The following is a 22,114-nucleotide window of genomic DNA, read 5'->3' as shown; positions in this document are numbered from 1 at the left end:
GTTCTTTAACTTATTTATTTTTGTTACAGATGTTTCTCCTTTTCCCCCCACTAATCCCCACTCCCCCTCCCTCCCCGCCCTGTCCCCAGCTTTGTTGTCCATGTCCATTGTTCATGCATACATGCATATAAGTTCTGTGGTTTATCTCTTCCCCACCACCCCCTCTTTTGGGGATTGTCAGTCTGTACCCAACTTCCACGTCTCTGGGACTACCCCTTTTCTCAGACTGTTACGTTCATTATATTCCACAAATAAGTGAGATCATATGATACTTGTCTTTCTCTGTTTGGCTTGTTTGGCTTAGGATAATTTTAAAAGGAAGAAAGTGAGTCTAAAAATCAAACAAAAACAAAGACACACAGAGTTAGGAAACCAGTGGTGAACATGTCAGTCATTATTTGAAAAGGGAGAGTTTGATGTTATTCATATTCTGAGAAGTTTGAATCAAATACCCTGAGTTTGTAAAATGGATAAAAGACTTAATGTGACTGGTGAATCATACAAATTGTAGAAGAAAATGTAGGCAACAAAATTTCAGACATCATACACAGCAGAATTTTTACTGATACATCACCTAAGCAACAGAAACAAAGGAGAAAATGAACTACATCAAATTCAAAAACTTCTGCACAGCAAAAGATACAATCATCAAAATGGAAAGGCAACCCACTGTATGGGAGAGTATCATTGCCAATGATATATCAGATAAGGGGTTAATTTCCAAAATATATAGAGTACTCATACAACTCAACAAAAGGAAGACAAAGAACCCAATTAAAAAATGGGCAGAGTAGCTGAATAGACACCTCTCCAAACAGGACATACAAATGGCCAAGAGACATATGAAGAAATGCTCAACATCACTAAACATCAGAGAGATGCAAATTAAAACAACAATGAGGTATCTCACCTCACACCTGTCAGAATGGCTGCAAATGGCAACAAATCAAACAACAAGCATTGGCGAGGGTGTGAGGAGAAAAGGGGACTCTAGTACACTGCTGGTGGGAATGCAGACTGGTGCAGTCACCATGGAAAATAATATGGTGTTACCTCAAAAAATTAAAAATTGAATTGCCATTTGGTCCAGTGATCCCTCTTCTAGGAATATATTCTAAGAAGCCTGAAACACCAATCAGAAAGAATATATGTACCCCCATTTTAATAGCAGCACTATTACAATAGCTAAGATCTGGAAACAGCCCAAGTGTCCATCAGCAGACGAATGGCTAAAAAAGCTGTGGTACATATACACAATAGAGTACTATGCAGCTGTATGAAAGAAAGATCTCTTATCATTTGAGATGACCTGGAGGAACCTGGAAAGTATTATCCTAAGCAAAACAAGCCAAGCAGAGGAAGACATATATCACATGATCTCACTTATTTGTGGAATATAATGAACATAACAGTCTAAGGAATAGGGTAGACCCAGAGACATGGAAGTAGGGTACAGACTGACAACCCTCAGAAGAAGGGGTGGTCGGGGGAGAGAAAAGATAACACACAGAAATTATATGCATGTACGCATAACCGATGGACACAGACAACAAAGCTGGGTATGGGTTGGGGGTGGAGTGGGGAGGAGGATGTCAATGGGGAAAAAAAGGAGAAACATCTGTAACAAAAATAAATTAATAAAAGAGTTCTAGACCCTGAAAAAAAAACACAAATACCCTGAGTTTGGGCCCAGAAGAAAGCAAACTGCAATCTATTCGTATAGTTTAACCTCTCGTGTATCAGATGTCTGATCATCCCCAGCATTCACATGTTCACACGTTGACCCCTCTCAAATTAGGAGTGAAAATGTGGTATGGAGGATACAGAGAGCTCCCTCTCCAGCATATTCCTAAGGCTGAGCAAACCAGAAGCTTTTTATTGCAAGGAAATCTTCACTCATGATCACACATTGTCCCCAAACCCAGCATCCGTGGTTGCTTTAGCTGCCATCTGATGCTCCTTACATGTCCAACATTCTTAGTCATCTTCTATCTCATTTGATTCACATAAAATTCTGAAAGGCACGTCAGGTACTATTCCTGCTATTTGACATTTGAGCAAATGGAAGACAGAGGCATTAAATAGCTCACCCGCTGTTGCACAACTTGGGAATAACAAAGCTGGGCCTTCAACGCAGGCTTTTCGACTGCTAGTTCCAAGCTGTATTGCTATATCTCACTGATCCTGTGATTGTTTTGATTTCAATGGACTAGATTCAGCCCTGACTGAGTAGCTCAGTTGGTTAGGGCGTTGTCCCAATATACCAAGGTTGTGGATTCAATATCCGGTGAGGGCATATATAAGAAACAACCAATGAGTGCATAAGTAAGTGGAACAACGAGTCAATGTCTGTGTGTGTGTGTGTGTGTGTGTGTGTGTGTGTGTGTGTGTGTGTTTGTGTGTGTCTCAAATCAATATATAAAAAATGTTTTAAAAAACTAGATCCAGTCTGGTCAGTGTTACTCAGTGGTTAAGCGTCGACCCACGCACCAAGAAGTCGCCAGTTTGACTCCTGGTCAGGATACATGCCCAGGTTATGGGTCCAATCCCCAGTGGGGGGCATGCAGGAGGTGGCCAATCAATGTTCTCTCCATCGATATTTCCATCTCTCTCTCCCTTCTTCTCTCTCTAAAATCAATAAAGGAAAAAAAATTTTTTTTAAATGACTAGATCCATTTTGCATTTATGTAAGCTAAGATAGCACACAGGTAATACTATAGAAACTACAAATGCATATTAAGTATTACAGCATTCCCCCTGGTGTATGTCAGTCAAGTGTCTTATTCCTCCACAATCAGTTTATTAAAATAGTATGATAACCAACAGAAGTATAATTTTTAAAGAAAAGGTTGTATTTTTATAATGCCCAAAGATACCATATAACCTATGGCCCTGAATCCATGGTCTCATGTCTGAGTCTAAGGAAGAGATGGCTAGTAAACAGAAAGAAACAAAAAATTCTAAAAGAGGTCTTTGCTTAAACCTCAAATATTAGAAGCACAGGCCACTTTCTAATCTTCCCTGCAGCGTGTAGTATCTGTAGGTGGGTACCAGGCACTTTTTCCCTGGGACATCTCTTCAAGCTCTCTGGAGTCCTGAGAAGATCCAAAAGCCTGACTATCAGGGGAAATGATCCCTGTGTGGGCTGAAGAAGACATCAACTTCAATAGGTATTGGTGGTACTGATGCACCAGGAGAGTGATGGACTGTGGCACCCTCACAGTGGCCATGTTTCCGTCAAAGACCTGGAAAGAGGACATTACCACCCAAGCACGAGAACGGGAAATGGTGGATTCCAATGGGAATTATGAAGACTGTGTTTGCAATCTTTCCTAAGTATGCCAAGAAATATTTAGGGGAGAAGAAGGGGAAAGGGGACTCTGAATGGAGCCTGGTTCAAGGTTCAAAATAACAATGTTTGTATTGTGGTTATAGTTATATTATCCATCCCAAGGCTAATGTGGTCTGGACAAAAAGTAGGGGGGTTCATTATCAAAAATATATGTTCTGTTTTTGTTTTAAGAAAAGATATATGGATTTTTTAGGGTCTGACGAAATTGACTATCACTGCTAGCCCCACCATTTACTAGTTCTGGATACTTAAGCAAGTAATAAAACCTGCTTTAATCTGTTTGCTTAGTAGACTTGAAATGATGCTTACCAAGTGGGGTTGTTGGGATATCTCTGATCTTAAAACAAATAACAAAAAACTGACTGTTGCCTGGCTGGTGTGGCTCAGTGGGTTGAGCATCACCCCATGGACTGAGAGGTCCTGGTTCATTTCCCAGTTGGGGCAGGCTCAATCCCCAGTGGGGCGCATGCAGGAGATAGCCAATGTTTCTCTTTTACATCAATGTTTCTACCTCTCTCCCTTCCTCTTTCTCTAAAAAAAAAAAAAATCAATAAAACCATTCACATTAAAAAAAAAAACAAAACACTGACTGTTTACAAAACCCTCATCTTGGAAGAAAAAAGTCTTCCAGTCCTGAAAGCCCTAATCTTTTTTTTTTTAATTCCTCACCCAAGGATATTTTTCTATTTATCATCAGACAGAGTGGGAGGGAGGGACAGACAGAAAGATATCAATGTGATAGAGCCACATAGACTGGTTGCCTCTGTGTCACATGAACCAACCAGTGCTGGTGATGAACTGCAACCCAGGCACACGCCTCTGACCAGAATCGAAGCCGCAACTCATTGGTCCTCGGGCCGAAACTCTAACCATTGAGCTAAACCAGCCAGGGTTAGCCCCAGTCTTTATCAGGAGTTAGTACTGCCTCTAAGGACAAACTAGGCATTCGTCCTGTGCTCCTTGGCACTGCCGCTCACCTTGCTGTGTCTGGGGCCAGGTTCCTTCTGTGGCTGCTGTGGTCCAGGCCATTGATGTTAGTGTAAGTCACACACCCCTCACCTCCAGTCTGGCTTGCTCCTCTAAAGCCCTGTGCGTGCCACCTCTGAGGTGCGTTTCTCCTCACTTCCAGGGGAGAAAGGCTGGGAATCTGTAAGAAGCCGCTCAGCGCCCCTGGAGAGCTACAGGTGCTCCCCTCCCTCAGCCATCGGTGGCAGGAATCAAGCCCATGTCTAAGGCAGCAGAGGCAGAGGACAAGGCCTGCTTCAGGGTGGGAAGGGAGCCGCACTGTGGAGAATGTCTCAGCAGAACTGGCAGCAGGAATCTTTGATGGCCCCAGCAACAAACAATTGAGTGGCAGGACCGTAGTGCTGATTTTCCTTTTAATCTTCTCTCGCCTTCATGACAACATAATTCTTTGCTGGAAAAGTCTGTCTTTACCCGTTTGTGGCACTGAGGCCAAGAATTACAGAAATATTGCTTCGGCTGAAGTTCTGAAATAAGACTTCACTCCCTACGATTACAAAACAAAAAGAAAGTGAGTGTTTCTATACCTGATATCTCTTTCTGCGGTCACGATGTTTCTTTCCACACTATCTTTCTTAAGTGCCACTAAAGGTGTCAGAATCAACCCTACAAGCTGACTGATGAAGGCTTCAACTGAGGTGACTGACAAGAAAGGACAGAGGGCAAGAAAGCAAAAAGAATTTAGACCAAGAGAGAAGTCCCCATATGTCTCAGTTACTGAAGACTGGAAGAGCATGCTGACTGAACAGTCACAGGAACCTAGGCAAGTGTTACTCAGCCTGACCCAACAGAAAATGTTGGAGGACCAAGCATTTGTAATTAGACAAATGAAACATAAATTTACTTCAACCTTGGACGAGGCTCTGCAGGTATGGGGCGGGGAGAGCCGATAGAGGGAGGAAGCACAATGGAATGTGGATGGAATAAAGGGATCAAAAATGATCTTCCAGACTTTGTGCGATTGGAGATGAAAATCATTGAGTAAAATATATGGACATTGGAGAACTAGATAACAACCTACACAAAGGAAATTAATAAGATTGAATTGAAATAACAGTGTAAATCAAAAAGAGCTGATGTATCTTTTCTTAGTCTCACAAAATACCATAGACTGGGTGGTTTAAATAACAGACATTTATTTCTCAAAGTTCTGGAAGCTACAAGTGCATGATTAAGGTGCCAGCAAATCTGGTTTGGGGTAAAAACTCTCTTCCCGATTTGAAGTTAGCCACCTTTCTATGTGCCCTTTCCTTGGTGTGTGTGCACAGCAGATGAGAGAAAATAAATGATCTTCTGAGAAACAGAAAGGTATTTCTTCTTGTAAGGACACTAATCCTATTGGATCAGGGTCCCACCCATATGAGCTCATTTAACCTTAATTACTTCCTTAGAGGCCCCATCTCCAAATAGAGCCACATCTAAGGTTAGGGCTTCAACATATAAATGGGGGTGGGGGCATAAACATTCAGTTCATAACACGCCTCATCTCCTGTCTCAGTTTGTTGTTTTATTAAAAAGACACACAAATCTAACATAGACTCAAAACAGCAAAATGGAATTTAAACCTTTAGTGAAGTCTCTCAAAGAAGCACACGTGCTTGTCGCAAATAAAGCAAAATACTCAGATGCTTTGTTGATATCACTGAAGATTCATTCGATGTGACAGTCACTCTGCAGTCTCTCCTTCAGTGCATCCTCCCTGGATTCTCCCCACTGTGCTTGGCCCTCCTCCCGGACCTCCTCTCTCGACCCCCCTCACTCTCACTTTTGGATTGATCCCATTCTTCCACTTGTTCTAGGCCAATGGCTCCAAAGCTTTGGTTGGTATCAGAATTGCCCAGGAAACTGGATGAAAATGTAAAAGCTGAGGCCCTATTCTATTGCAGCAAACCTACAACTCTGTGGTCTTACTAGCTCCTCAGATGATTCTGATACTCACCCAATATTTTAATCTGTTTGGGTTGCCATACAAAATACCAGACTGGGGGGTGTAGACAACTGAAAAATTACTTTCTCAGAGTTTGGAGACTGGGAAGTCTAAGATCAAAGGGTGGGCAGGTGTAGTCCCTCATGAGTTCCTGACATGCAGATGGCCACCTCTCTCATTGTATCCTCCCATGGCCTTTCCTTGATGCTTGTGTAAGAAGAAAGCAAGAGAGCCTCTCCCTCTCTTCCTATCCTTATAGGGCCACAAATCCTGTTGTATTAGGGCTCTACCCCTGACTTCATTTAATCTTAATTACCTCAGACCTAAAAGAACTCTCTTTAAGGACAATCACCTTAGGGGTTAGAGCTTCAACATATGAATTCTGGGGTGATAAAATCCAGTCCGTAGCACTCGAATTTGAGAACCAATGTTTTAGGCCATTGTGAGACGGAATAGAAAGAAGCTAGGACATTTCCTTGACAAGTGAAATGAGGACAACTGGGACAGATAGTTAAAGGGCCAAGCAATTTAGAGCCAGATAAAAAATTTCAAGGTCTTCCCTAACCAAGGACACTTAGGAGCAAATGATTTACATATTACAAACTGCAGGACCCACCTTGGTCCTGGTTCCTCTTTGGTGACATTCTTTGAAGATGAAATTTACTAGAGAATGACCCTGACTCTATATGCTCATTTTGAAGAATCAGCACAGTAAAAGACACACCTGGAAAGTTCATGAATATTCTACTGAAATCCTCTCTTGAAACCTCCCCTAAAATTCCCACCTTTAGAAAACAGAAAAAAAAAACCTTGAAACAAAGGACCCAGTGTGTGTTCCCCCTTGGGCACACTCACACATCTCTCCCACTTTTTTCCTCGGCATGTATCTTTGCTTTTTTTCTCCTAAGCTCTAAAGGTTCCCACCAGACTTACAACCAGGGGAGCAGTGGGCAGCGGCAGCTCATCCCAGGCTAACCCCTGAACCTGTCTCCAAGGGCCTCCTTTTGGCTCTGTAACTTGTTTCCTGAGTCCATGCAGCTCAGTGTGGCTCACTTCTTCTGCCTCTATGACTTTCTTTCTAAAGGGCCAAGGCAGCCTCACCTAGGTTTGGCTCTTTTCTTTACCTTTCCAAAGGGTCAAGGCAGTTCTACCTAGACTCACTCCTGTTGCTATGATCTTGCCTTTTCTATCTTAATCCCTTCCTTTGTTTCACTGTCCCTATCTTTAATAAACATACTCTCAAAATCATCTAGACTCATATCATGAAATCCTTCCTGCATGAAGACAAGAACCCACACATTCCAGACCATGGAGGGGCAGACCCTCCTTGGTCCTGGTCCCTTTCTGGTAATGATTGGTTCTCTACTAAGGTCAATTCTGACTCACAGAGGACATTTAACAGTATCTGGAGATTTTTTGATTGTCACAACTCGGGGAGGTTTTCTACTGGCATCTAGTGGGTGGAGAGGCCAGAGATAGTGATAAACATCCCACAATGCCCAGGAGACCCTCCCCAAAATAAAAATAAAAATCCACTCTAAAATGTCAATATTCATGTGATTAATAAACCTTGTTCTACTTATTTCTTTAATCATTCTGCTCCCACAACTCTACCCATTACCTTAATGAACACAATGAATGCCGAGATCTGCCTGAACATCAGAGGATAGAAGGGAGGGGTAAGGAGAGAAGCCTGGGAGTAGCATAAAAATACTACCATTTTTATTTCCGTCATATTTGTCTGGATTACAATAGTGATTCTCAAACATGAGGTTGCATTAGAGTCGCCTGAAAGGCCAGTAAAAACACAGATTGTTGGCACCTACTCCAGAGATTTTGATTCAATAGGTCAGGGTAGTGCCTAAGGCTGCATATCCCACAAATTCCCCAGTGATGATGATGATGATGATGATGATGATGATGATGATGATTCCAGGGACCTCACTTTGTGAACCACTAGGCTGGAAGAAGAGGGTTGATATGTATCTGATTAACATCTCACATTTTTACCTAAGTGCAGTTCTTGGGCAAAAGCAACAGCAAGACAAAAATACTCCGAGGGGGTTAACAATTGTATAAAAGTGGCATTTGGAGCAATAAGAAGACTTAAGCTCTGGGTCAGGTCTGAAAACAATGGAGAGAATAAGACTCCTTTGGTTGGATGGGCAGCAGCACTCTGCAGTGTCTGGGAGAAAAGCAGGCTGCTCTTGAGAGAGCTCTGCCAGCGTCAGCCTGAGTCTTCAGGCCGGGGCCCTTCACCAAGTTACCACCATGGTGAAGTTCGGGGACAAAATTAGGCTGCTTCCTTTCCAGGAAGGAAGTTATCCAAGGAAGTTATCCGGTGTTTTCCCCCAGATAAGAGATAACACCTGTCAGAGGAGGCCTGCAGGGAGAGTAGGGGGAAAATGAAACTGGATGCTGAGGCACTGTCCTATAGACCAGGGACTCTCAACTCTGGCCAATCATCAGCACCGCCTGGAGAATTTTGTCAAAATAGGAGACTGCAGCGCACCTGCAACTCGTGACTCAGTCATCTGGGAAAGGCCACACAGCTGTTGTTGCTGTTGTTATTTTAAAGTTCTACAAAAGGCTTTGCCGAGCCAGGGTTGAGACCACTGGAGGCACTTCTAGCACAACATTTTACATAATCCACACAATGGCCTAGTGATTTATTCCCAGTTGTCACAGTGAGAAAACAGGCCCAGAGGGCTCCAGTCTATCACTAAGTGTTAATAGACAGTGAGTGGTAGAACTGAGACTGTTACTCACTTCTGTCTGATGCACCTGTGCCGAAGGACAGTGTGTGTGTGTGTGTGTGTGTGTGTGTGTGTGTGTGTGAGTGTGTGAGAGAGAGAGAGAGAGAGAGAGAGAGAGAGGTCTGTGTTGGATGTGTGTTAGTGTTGCAGGGAGAGGACACCAAAGATTCCTCTACTTTATTTTTCTTGGGTTTGGAATCAAGCTTTGAGGATATATTTTTCTCCTTTTTCAGATTAAATTGCAGAGATTAAAACAAGGTAAAATTCTCCCTTTCAACCCAATCCAGATTCAATAAGAACTGGAGCAGGGCCAATTTTGTGAATAATAAGAACCAGCATATGGTTGTGAAGGTTGTGCTTAAAATATTCAGGAACAGCACCCTTTCCTCTTTTCTGTTGATATTTAGGCAGGAATCCATTGGCAGGAAATAAAGAAGAAAACAAAAAGTAGAAATTGACAACCAGGAGTTCCCCACTCAGATTACTTAATGAAGTCAACGAACATCAATAAAAATCAACAAATTCAGTTTTATTGTCATTCTTGACTATGTGAGTCCTAGCCAACTTAGTCACTAAAGCAGATAAATCTCATAAATAGACTCAAAATTTTATTTTAAGTCTCATTAATGGGTGAAGTCATTAATTTATATCATATAGTACAAACCTCTTTTAATTTATCAGCAAAAAATATAAGGCTGCTTTGAGTGTCCTCAAGGACCCATGAGCTCAAATGGACATGCAAGTACCTGATAAGGTACAAATTGCCACATGAAATGCATCACTGTTATCACTATCAACTTTAAAATAAAATATAAATTGTAGGGAGCATTTGAAAAGCATCCTACAGCCCAGTCTTTCCCTTATCCCCCCAGCCCCCTGTCTTTTGTCTCTTTCTCTGCTCGGCTCACTTGTCCTTCCTCTCGGGAGACGTGGTCCTCTCTTTTGCATTTTAAACTCAGTACTAGCAACAAAGAAGTAAACATTGACTGTGTATAGCTAGCTGAGAAAGCTGCATTCCCAATGGTTACTATGTTCCTAGTAAAAGAGTGAATATCATATACAAGTGAAAAGGAAACAGACAGATGAACACAGGAATGCTCCGGAATCGCATGGGTGTAGATTCTCCTTTTATTATTGCTATTCCGATGTTCTTAGAAAAATAAATAAAATACTTCAAATATAAAATCTAATTTTTGAGGTACTATGTCACCAAGCTCCTCACAACTTCCCTTCAGCCTCTCCTCCAACATCAGAAACACTTTTAGACCAAGTTCAGGTGGTCAGAGATTGACCTCCTGTTGGGCAAATCGGTAGCTGAGAGACCCCCTTTTAGTCATGTCAGTTTTGACTGCTTTCTGTCTTGCTTGTCTTCGTTTGTTTGTTCCTGCTCCCTGGGTTCCCACTTCTATGGGCACTGGAAGGCTAATCATGAGAAGAGCTGTCAAACAAGTAGCTACTCTTCTAGAATCTCGTGACTGATTGTCACCTTCCCCTGCGGAGTGTGGCCAGGCCAGACTCCATGTGTCAGGGGCAGGCAGGATTGTTCCCATCAACTTTCTCACCCACAGAGATCCCAGAAGCATTCTCCCCTCCTCACCAATGAAGCACTGTGGTCCCATCATGTGCTGCTGCTGAAATGTGTGTACTAAAAAAATGGAGAGATAGATAGATAGAGATAGAGATAGAGATAGAGATAGAGATAGAGATAGAGATAGAGATAGAGATAGAGAGAGAGAGAGAGAGAGAGAGAGAGAGAGAGATAGAGATAGAGATAGAGATAGAGATAGAGATAGAGATAGAGATAGAGATAGAGATAGAGATAGAGATAGAGATATATTGCTTGTGGGTTTGTTTTTTTGTTTTGTTTTTAATCCTCAGGATATTTTTCCATTGATTTTCAGATAAAAGTGGAAGGGAGGGAAGGAGACAGAGAAAGGGAATCATTACTGTGAGAGAGACACATCGATTGGTTGCCTCCTGCACGACACCAACAGGGGCTCGGGATCAAATCTGCAACCCAGGTGCATGCCCAGGGACCAGGAATTGAACCTGAGACCCTCCGCCCTGAGGGCTGATGCTCTAACCACTGAGCAAATTGGCCAGGGCTGGGTATATATATATTTTTAAACATGTATAAACATACATTTTATGGGGGCATGTAAAATATATGTAAAGATAAATTACGTACTACATCACTACAGATACGTGGGGGATATACTGAACATGCTAAGGCACTGAATAAACAATTTGTAGGTAGGGAGTTCCTCAATTTCACTCAAAAGTAAAACAAACACATCAAGGAGTAGAATAAAAATTTTACACGCATTTATAAGATAAAAGTTGAAACTTGAAAGACACCTCCTGGGAAGCTCTGTTCAGAAGCCTGGGTTCAAAGTCACTCTCCTTTGCCGGGGTGTCAGTGGGACTCTGACAGCAGAGCACCCAGAGGCGCGGGAGCTGTGATTACACAGGGCCAGGTCTTCGTAACCCTCTGCTGTGCCATAATTTACCTCCTGGAGAGTAAATGTGCCGGCTCACTAATGGCAGTGCAGAACCTTGAGAACTGGTCTTCATTCAGTCACTGCAGGTACACAGGCCAGACTGGGATTTGCCATCTACTTCTAGGCTGTGCCCAGGCCCTGTTGAGCTGCTTCCTGCAAAGAACTGGGCAGGCTGCCACCAGTACAAAAAGAGAAAACTGTGCTGCTCTGTTCTTGTAAATCAGACACGTTCAGTCACGTCTGTTTTAGCGGCAGCCTTGCGTTGCTATGTTCCTAAACCAGAAGTCTGTGTCAAGATGGGTTTTTCTGATTGTACAATCTCACTCTACAAGGCCTGAGTTTCTCCAGCCCTCACCCGCCCATGAATTCAGATTACAGAACTGGAAGAAGAGTAGGAACCCAAGTTGCTCTAGCTCTCGCTTTTAGACCTTGCTCATGTGAGACTTTAGCCACCTGTCAAGTCTCACCCTAGGCTGTCCAAAAGTCTCCAGAGATGCCTCACAGATGTTCAAGAATTAACCAAAATATCAGAATCTCTTTCTATCCTGATCCACCAACAGTGTGTCCATGGGAGAAGTCCCTTGAGTGGGTCTTGCTGTCACTCCGACCTGTGCCAAGGTGTCGCTGTGAAGCATGTCTGCTATACTTGCAGAGGCAACAACACTGGTGTGTCTTGTGGAGCAGTGGAGAGGATGACCCTTTTCCACTCTGAGTCCCATGTTACCATCCGGTACCAAAGCAACGTTCCTGACGCCCTCGCATCTGACCATGTTCCCTGTGAAAATAGCTTCTTGGTTTCTACATGTAGTTTCGTTCATCACAAGGCTCAGAGACCTAAGACCAGACAGCAAATCAATATTAAAGACAGACCCCGTGTAGTCCTGCCCCTCCTCCTCTTCTCCTTCCTTCACCGTACAGCCCCATTCTCCTCTTGCATCAGTTCACTGTGAGTGAGTAGCTGAATCCCTTCTTCCACTAGTTCATCCTATACCCACGGACATGCCTGCATCCTCACAGCGGGCATCTTTTAAAGAAGAAACCCAACCCATATTGATGAGGAGCCCTTCAGAGGTACGGAAATTAACCTGCAGTCACTGGTACATTCCAGGGGTTATTTTTCCTAGGTAATCCTGGGACTGACCCACAAAGTACGGGATGACTCATTGTGCTGAGTCCAGGTGAGTCTGGCCCATGGTGGCAATCCAAGCCCAACCCTGGGACCAGCCCTGCTGGTCCTGATGCAGCTGTCATCACGTGAGCATGATGAACCAAGCCTCCTGTTTCATAGGAACCAAGGTAAAAAGCACTTGCATTTGTTAAAATCCCTTCTAGGTCTTCAACTGAAATGTGATACAAAAGGACAAAGTGCTATTACATTAACCTAATTATGAAGTTACTTGCTAAGAGCAAGTTTTAGAGTATTTACGTTTGTTTAAAAGCCAAAATGATTATCAGCTGTGCTACCGCAGACTTTGAGGCTCCTATCTTTGTTTTGTTTACCAGTTTCTAAATTTAAATGGAGGATTCTGCTATGCATTTGAACTGCTGGTCAATTCTGCATGGACAGACAGTGCAATATAGAAAAAATACTAGAATTATGATAGAGAAATATGAATACACAGTATATATGTTATATGATAAAAATATATGAAATGGTAAGAATAACAATTTAAAAATCAGTGGCTTCATTTAGCAAATTAAAACTGTGTAAGTTTCCATTAATAGGAACCCCTTACAAAGAGCATATGATAGGTAATTCCTTACTCAGAATGGGGGAAGGGAGATTTGAGGTGCTTTAAGTACTTCTATATTTCTTTCTCATTTCAGCTTTGCACAAAACTCTACATTAAATTTTATAGCTGGAAACCCTACAATCTAAAGATACATATCCTTACTTTGAAGAAGTGAATAAAAAGATTGGAGATAAGGATTCAGATATTATAATTCTAAGGGAGGAGGCCAGGCCTTAGAAGCCCAGTGCCTCTCAGACAGCATCATCTCTTGTCAGAGAAAATCCTTTATCCACACACCTCACTTATCAGGAGCCTGCTTATTGGGAACTGCAACCATCCAGAAGCAAGAAGCAAGTGAGGCTGAGAGGGTGGGAGAGAAGTTTTAATATCACACACAGGTGGTATCAAGCCATCCCGCTGTGAGAATTTCTCACACCCTAGCCCTGCAGTTAGGCTGCCTGGGTTCTTAGCCCATCTACACGTGTGGCTGGGTCACCCTTCTGAGCTTTGATGTTCTTATCTGTAAAATGGAGATAATAATTTTTGTCCCTCATCAGACTATCAACAGGATTAAATGAGATCATATATGCAAAGTGTCTAGAACACTGCCTCTTATGTAGTAAGTGCTCATAAGTGATGTTATTGCTTTTATAGTTGTTATTTATTACTCTAAATACAATTCTGCAAGCATGATTATTAGGCTGTCCATGGAGGGCACCTCAGAAGCCAAAAAGTATCCAAGTAGAAGAATGTTCTACAAAAAGCCTAGGCATTGACCACAGGACAAAACCAGGGCCACCAGGCACAGAGTGAGAGAAAAGACAATGAGAATAATATGCAAGAATTCAAACGTACATCCTACTGAGTCCTCCTCACCTCAGGGAAAACAATAAACAACGTTTCAATCATGTCTCAAAACATTCTATTAATAAACAGTTGTCATTCAAAATAAACTTGATGCACAGGACTTCGAGTATGCTGAACACATCCCATGAGACATTTCTCGTGACACAAGCACTGGGAGACGTTTCACCATCCTTAAAGATGTGGTATATTTCTTTTTTCTTTTTTTTTGCCCTGTTTTGGGTATGTGTTCAGTATGGTTTGGGAAGATTTCACTCCAAATGTTTTATTAAGTTAAATTCAGGATCTAAAGGGATATGCTATTTGAAAAAAAAAAAAACTGTTGCAATGAAGAATATTTCTTCTGTGGAATAGCTTACTCTACAGCTGAGCCAGAACAAGTACTACTAGATGCTATTCTCTCCCTCAGTGAAGCTGCAGATTCCTCCCAACTCTCACTGCCCCCAAAGTCATGGAGTCTCCACCTTTCTCCAGTGGGGAGAAAATAAGCAGCATTGAGCAACAGGACAGTTTAGGTACCAACCTGGATGGAAAGCCCAGGGTCTTAGTTCTCAGTGGCATATGCCCCTGAGGATGCCTTCAGCTGGCTGGCTAGTAATGGAAGGTGGGAGACTGTATCGAGTCCACTCTAACTTCATTCAGGTCCCTGAAAAATACTACCTGAGGAGAATCCGTTCTTCATCACCTTTGTAAACTAGTACTTCCAGCCCCGGCTCACCTATTCCTCTTATCCTACTTTATTGTTCTCCTGGGCACTTAACCACCTTTTGACATTATTACTGTTTTGTTCTACTTTCTGTTAATTATCTGTCTCCTCCCATTAGGTAAGTTCCACAAAGTCAGTGACTTTACGTGTTCTGTTTGTTGTTTTATTTCCAATTCCTAGAACGGTCTGGCAAAGAGTGAACACACAGTAAATATTTATTGGTTGAATGCATGAGTGAATGAAAATGCAAAATGGATTAACCATGAAGGATTTTTCCTTTCTGCCACTTTAGGAAAAAATGTTGAGATATTTTCAAACTCATAACTTTAAGTCCTTTTAGGTCTTTAAGTAAAAATCAAGTTTTAAAAACAAAAAGTGCCTTTTATCAATTAAATTGTGGGACCAAACAGAGAAGCAGCAATATCACCTGTCTTGCCAAAGACCTCATGGATTGCCAAACGTCACTCCCATCCACCCTCTGGGGCCACACAGCCAGTCTAATCTCTATTCTACTAAATTATTCCAAAATTTACATCTCCTGTCCTAGCCTCTTTCCTGGTTGTCAGTCTGTCTGACTAAGGAATAGATCTGTATGGATATCCTACATATACCAACTTCCCTAAGACCAACATTTTTTTTTCCCCAGAGCAATTCTCTGAACATGCTATTATCCAGGTCAGAGGCTCATCAACTCTATTCTATATGGACACGGGTTGAGTTTTGAAGGTTTGGAGCATGGAGCAGGCCCTAAGAGAATGAGATATCTGGCAAGCCACATTTAAACAGAATTGGAACAACAAATGGAAAAAGAGAGAAGAGATGGATATCAGAGCGTCCTTTGTGGGGCGGGCTGAGCTAGCCCAGACAGTGCAGCAGAGGCCCCGAGTACATAAGACATGGATACACCGAGAGAAATTACATGCAAGAAAGTCATGCCAAGGTCACCCAGCTCCAGGTCGTGCCTGCAGCAGTGCAGCATTAAATACACCAAGTCCCAGCTAGTAAGGACCAAGATCTCTTAAAGAGGGCAATATGCGATATCAGATGTTGGCAGCTGTTTTGTAGAGATGCTGTTGGTTCTCATTTGGCCCCAGCTTTGTCTGACCTCTGGAAGTTACGGCTCAGAAATGCAAAGTCACTTTGAATCTCTTCATTGGAAAAGGTTTCTATTAATAGGCACCACAGCTTACCTAAAGAGAACCTCCTTGCCAAGGTTTCTCCACCTGCTTCCTAATTACAGACTGATAAAATCTGAGCCAAGTCAGAGCAAAAACTGCTAGCAGGGTACTATTCCTCGTCTCCCTATAAGGCAAGTGTTTAATCCCAACATCTGGCTTTTTTGACTCAGCTTTCTCTGTCATATGGTTGAGTTAAAAAACCACTTTGGCCCTGGCTGGGTAGATCAGTTGGTCAGAGCATCGTCCTGCACACCCAGAAGTTGCTGGTTTGATTCCAGTCAGAGCACATACCTAGGTTACAGGTTAGATCCCAGGTCAGTGTGCCTACTGGAGGCGACTGTTCGATCTCTCTCTCTCTCTCTCTCTCTCTCTCTCTCTCTCTCTCTCTCTCTTTCCCCTCCCCTTCTCTTTCCAAAAAAAAAAAAAAAATCAATAAAAACATAACCTTGGGTGGGGATTAATAAATAAATAAATAAAATTTAAAACTATTTTGTACACATATCTATTTATTTCCCTTTTGATTGCCACTATTCCTTTTTCTAATGTTTTCACTATGCTTGGGTAACTTGCAAAACAGGAACAGAGGTTCAATGTACTCTCTATAAATCTTGCTGTTAAATGCTGAGAATTCCTTTTAAATAATCCCTGAGATTAATAAGTAACACCTCTGACAGATTTTAGTGTTTGCCAAGCACTTTTTCATCGCTATCGCACTGAACAGTGGCAACAGCCCCAGGAGAGGGGTATTCACACCCTAACAGGTGGGGGACCTAAGGCTCAGAAGGCCAGCGACTTGCCGAGAGTCAACCTGGGACCTGGGACACATTCTACCAGATCACACTCCCACCCACCTCTGCAGCTCATCCAACTGTGTACAGGGAATCACAAGCCAACAGCGTTCTTTATCCCTGTGCTCCGCCCAGCCTGTCTCCTCCAGAGCCAAGAATAGATCGTATTTCTTCCCGCTCACTCAACCACACTCGTGCAGTGAACTCTTTTGTTCATAAACCCCATTAGCCTTTATGCATTTGCTCATTTTACTGATATTTATTGAGTGCCTACTATGTGCAAGGCATCAATAGTGTGGTGATTTGATGATAGGAACTATTTATTAAAGAATTACAGATGAGAGCATTATTTATTTATTTTAAAATCCACTTAAACCATGCAGGATCCAGTGATCTATATTGTGTTCAAAGCAAAGTAAATCACAGGGCTGCTGGCTCCAATTCTTTTTTAAAGTCGGCAGGGTATAAATAATAAATAGAATAAAAGCGTCACTGCGAAAGTTTTATCAGAGGCCATACATGTGGGATTGCTGAGAGGCTGGGCTCCAGTCCAGCCCTGCCACCCAGCAGTGTGTGACCTTGGGTAAGTCACCTCCACTCCACGGGCCTCCTTTTCCTCCTCCCTCTGTAAAATACACAAACTGAGTAGGGTGATTTTTAAAGTGCCTTTTCTCATTAGCAATTTCCTGGTCCTGAGGCTGAAATATCATTCAGTGCATCTGACCTTGATCCCTGACAGGAACTCGGTTACACTTGGATCCTTAAAGGTAAAGTGCCAACAAGAGCAAACAGGCAATCCACTTGAAAGGCAGTAAGCTGGTTTGTAATACATAACTGATTTGGAAACATATAATAAGAAGTGAACATTAGAGAAATTCCTAAAATTGGAGCAGTCTCCTACAAATAATAAATGCCCAGGAGAAACTAAAAATCCATAGGTAATCATGTATCATTGTTGGTTTCTTAGTTGTGACAAATGTTTCATGGTTGTGTACAATGTTAACAATAGGGGAGCAGGAATATCTGGGGCTCTACGTACTGCCTCTGCAACTTTCCTGTACATTGAAAACTCTTCTAAAAACAGAGCAATGGGAATCCTCACCTGTATTTACCAAGTTGAAAATTGTGGTTTCTCCTCACCTGTATGAAAAGGGATGGTAGGTACTCGAGATTAACATTCTGCCTGTAAAAGTACTGTCTTCATTTCTAAAAGTCACATTGTGAACCCTTCTGATTGTGTGGGGGCTTCCTTATAAAATTACTCAGAAAGTTTAAGTGGGCTGGTTGAATGATTTTATATGAATATCAGGAGAGAGAGAGAAGTGTAAGCTCTTCTCAGAAGTTGGAAACCTTACAGAATTGGAAATAAACTTCCTAAACCAAGTTAACTGATGGTGATATTTCCACACCCACCAACCTCTTTAACCACCTCTTGAAAACTGAACGATAAGTCCAAGGCCAAGGCCGTAACAATCACAGCAAGTTTACAAGCTCATTTGTAAAGGCTCATTGGAAGACAAAGGGTCTGAGGAAGCTGGGCTCTAATGTCTCTGGTATTTGGCTTCCATTCGGAAGCAAAGCAAACACACACACCCCAGACTCAGGGAGGAAAAGTCGATAGTATTAATAAATCCACAGTGTGAGTTAAAAGCAATGTGGATTAAAGGAAAATGCCCTGCCAGTTCTCTTCATTAACATTAGCAAATTCTTATGTAAGTTACATAGTACTGAAGTCTACAAGTCAGGCCTAATTTTATCTTTGAGGCACAGACTTCTAAAACGTGCTCTCTTTGGTCTACACATTGCCTTTTGATAGATTCTATTAGCTGGAAGCTTCAGCATCCTTTATTATGATTCCAGCAGCCTTAGCTCTCTGCTCACAAATAATTGATGCTCCCTTTGCACCAGGCATAGTTTTCAACTGATAATCAGCAGGGTAATTGGCACCTTCACAGGATATTAGGAAGAAGGGGGGATCACACACTGCAGACAGGAAGCAGACAGCAGAAGGTAACCAAATAATCACTCCCTTGCTAAGAAGGCTAAATTCTTCCAGACAAATTATATACTCTGCATTTCCTATAGTAAATATTAAGTTTTATGTTTATCAATACACATTATAAGAAAAAAGATTGTCAGGTTGGAGTACTCCCTGGGTTTTTTAAATATAAGATGTTCATGTTACTATTTATTCAGTAATGTGCACAATTTGATATAACTTCTAGTAATACTTAGTATTAACAGCTTATATATTTTCCATACTCATTGTGACATAATTAATGATGCTGTCATACTGAATGCATGGACATGAATTATTACCAAATTAGAATGGAATTCCTATAGAACTATGTGTAATGCACTGTCACCACAAATACAATATCAATAAAGAGTATAGGTTAACCTGTGCTTAATCTTTTTCAATCTAACCTTTTATTTTAACAAAGCACTTTTAAAAACCTCTGACTTTGCCAAATTTTGGAGAAAGCCTATTGCATTTTTGGGACAAAGAGATGTCAATGTGATTTTGACAGCAGCACTAGGCATACATTTTTAAATTCTTTGCTTCAAAATAATCAGTGTCTCCTAGGATAATAACTGAACAGTAAGTGTATACATGAGAGCAAGTCAGGAGGCTGGAACACCGAAGCTCGTGTGCCGAGACACTCCATCCTGCCCCCACCAAACCTAGCTTATGGCCTCTGGTGAAGATCAGGACTAAATAAAACTCAATCTCTAGAGTCAGGTCAATAAGAGAGGAAATGTGAGGAGAAATATTCTGGTAACACAGCCCACTCTCCTCCAATCTCCATTTGCTACCTTCCACTCCCAGTGGGATCCCACTCAGATTTCGCCATTGTAGGACCTGATCTAGGACCATTTCAGACTCAGAAGAAGCCCCCATTTGACCCAGATCAAATCCAGATCTGCTGGTCCAACTACTAGTTGGCCAGTCACCCTGGTCCTCTCACCACACAAACTCCTTCCATCCTTCCAGCTGGCTCCTTAAACCTGCCACTTCTGCCACAGACCCTGTGCTATGCTTTCCACCGACATTTGACATGTCGTCATATCTGAAAGATTTGCTTAGACTTTCCACCCAACCTTCAGCAACAACCCCAGCTCACCCCTAGTCTCTTTCAGATCTAGGTTAGCAACTAGAACAACCTGGATGTCCCACTGAGCTAGGATATTGGGCCCTTGATCAAATAATCTATTCATTTCAGAGACTTTATTTTCTTGAATCGATTGGCCTGACTACATTGGCTTTTGATCTGAATTTCATTTATTCCACAGCCACGTATTGAGAGGTTTCTATGAGCCAAGGAATCAGAGATGCAATTTGCCCCCAGACTTCCTCACTCTCCAGCTGATTTCATTCTCCAGTGGCACCTGCCCATCTGCTTAGGTCATCAGCTCTCAAGCTTTTTGGTCTCAGGAACTTTTATTCTCTTAAAAATTGTCAAGGACCCAAAGAGCATTTGTTTATGTGCACAATACCTTTTGATATGTACTATATTAGGAAAAACATGCAAAATATTTATTAATTTGTTTAAAAGAACAATGAACCTACTACATATTAACAGAAATGATATATGTCTTTAAAAATATCTTTTTCCACAACAACAAAAAATTATCAAGATAGGTGCCTTTGTTTTGCAATTTTGCAAACATTCTTAATGTCTGGTTTAATAGAAGACAGTCAGATTCTCGTATCTGTTTCTGCATCCAATTCGGTCCACTCTGTTATTCTGGTTGAAGCCTATAAAGACTATCGGACCTCACACAGGTATGTATGTAGCTGAAGAGAGGAATATTTGAATAGTGTTTAAGTCCTGGGGTTGAGAGGAGAGGATTGACTATAATGGATTACCTGAGGACTTTTTTGTGTTGATATAAATATTCCATAGCCTATGTGTGGTAGTGAATGCATATATAACTGTATATATTTGCCAAAACTAATAGAACTACATATCTGCAAGGTTACATTTTACTATATATAAATTATGCCTCATTAAACTAGACTTAAATGCATCACATTCCTTACTATCCACCATCTATCTCCACAGAATAGTCTGTGAGTACTGGGAGGTTCTCGAGCTCATGGTGATGGAGCCAAACTTCCCAAAATTCTAATCTTTGGTTGGAAACTTTAATTTTATCTTATTGGTGACACATACTGTCAGCTTATCACATTTACATTTAAAATATTCAATTATTTTTCTTTAAACTCTGCAAGATTGGTCTCAAAAGGATGCCATGCCTGGCACCATAATACTACTCAAAAATGTTCTATTGCATGTGACACAATAAAGTGAATTATTAACATCGCTAGAGCCAGGTGAAGGATAGCTTTTATCATACTTTTCCTTGATGCGACAGGCTCACTTCATTCATCTTGGAAAGAATGTCTGCCAAGTCCCAAAGCCTGAATACCATAGTTTATCTGCCCATTCTTTCAAGTAAAAAGTATGTTCCATAAAAAAGGTGCCTGCATGAGCTCCCAACTCAAATAATCATACAAGTGCTTTTCTTGAGACAACTACAGTCTTTCAGTATGAAACAGGTAGGATTTATGCTTACTTCCAATATTATAATAGAGGGTATTATAAAAATATACACTCAAGAATAAAGACAATAGAATTAATAACTTTACAGCTTTACCCAGGATGTATTTAAGTGACTCTGGCTTTTTAGAAACTGCACATGCATGGTAGAGTTTACAATGACTACCAAGACACTTTAGTGGTATTGCTTTCATGTGTGCTGAGACACCTGTAGTTTTACCCACCATTGCTTTGCACCATTAGTGTAAATGTCAACACAGTTGTTTCAAGATAAACCATGAGATTCAAAAAAAGTAACTCAATACTTTTGAATATTTCAGTACCACTTGTGTTTGTTGCCAAGGTTTCACATAAAAGAAGATCTTTGATGATTCCTTTTTGTGGATACCAGATGGATACAAGCAAATATATATTCACTCATTCATAAGGCAAAAGTAGAAATCTTCAGATGAGACATTCATTCAATTTTTAAACACACAGCTTGATTAGCCTCTCAGCTATTATGGGTACTTCTCTAACCAATGCAATAAAATAATGTACCGATAAGTTGCTTCTGTGACTATTTTAGTCCCAGTTTAAAAAGCTATAATAGGTCCTGGAAGATGGCAGCAGGCAGGACTGGAGGGAGGGTAAGTGTGAGAGAGAGTGAACTAGTGTGTGAGAGAGTGTGAGTGGATGTGAAGATGGATGACCAAACTCCTACAGTGCAGAGACGCGGAGC

At 41.6% G+C, this 22,114-nt stretch overlaps 1 pseudogene; it reads right to left on the bottom strand.

The window, feature by feature from the left end:
* Nucleotides 1-8,143: 8,143 nt before the first annotated feature.
* The window catches only part of LOC118622329, a 79,034-nt pseudogene continuing 65,063 nt past the window's right edge, over nucleotides 8,144-22,114 (bottom strand).

Source organism: Molossus molossus, unplaced genomic scaffold (assembly GCF_014108415.1).
Source record: "Molossus molossus isolate mMolMol1 unplaced genomic scaffold, mMolMol1.p scaffold_m16_p_1, whole genome shotgun sequence".
NCBI lineage: Eukaryota > Metazoa > Chordata > Mammalia > Chiroptera > Molossidae > Molossus > Molossus molossus.
Note: the sequence above shows the minus strand (reverse complement) of the source record. Positions and strands in the feature narration are given on the sequence as shown.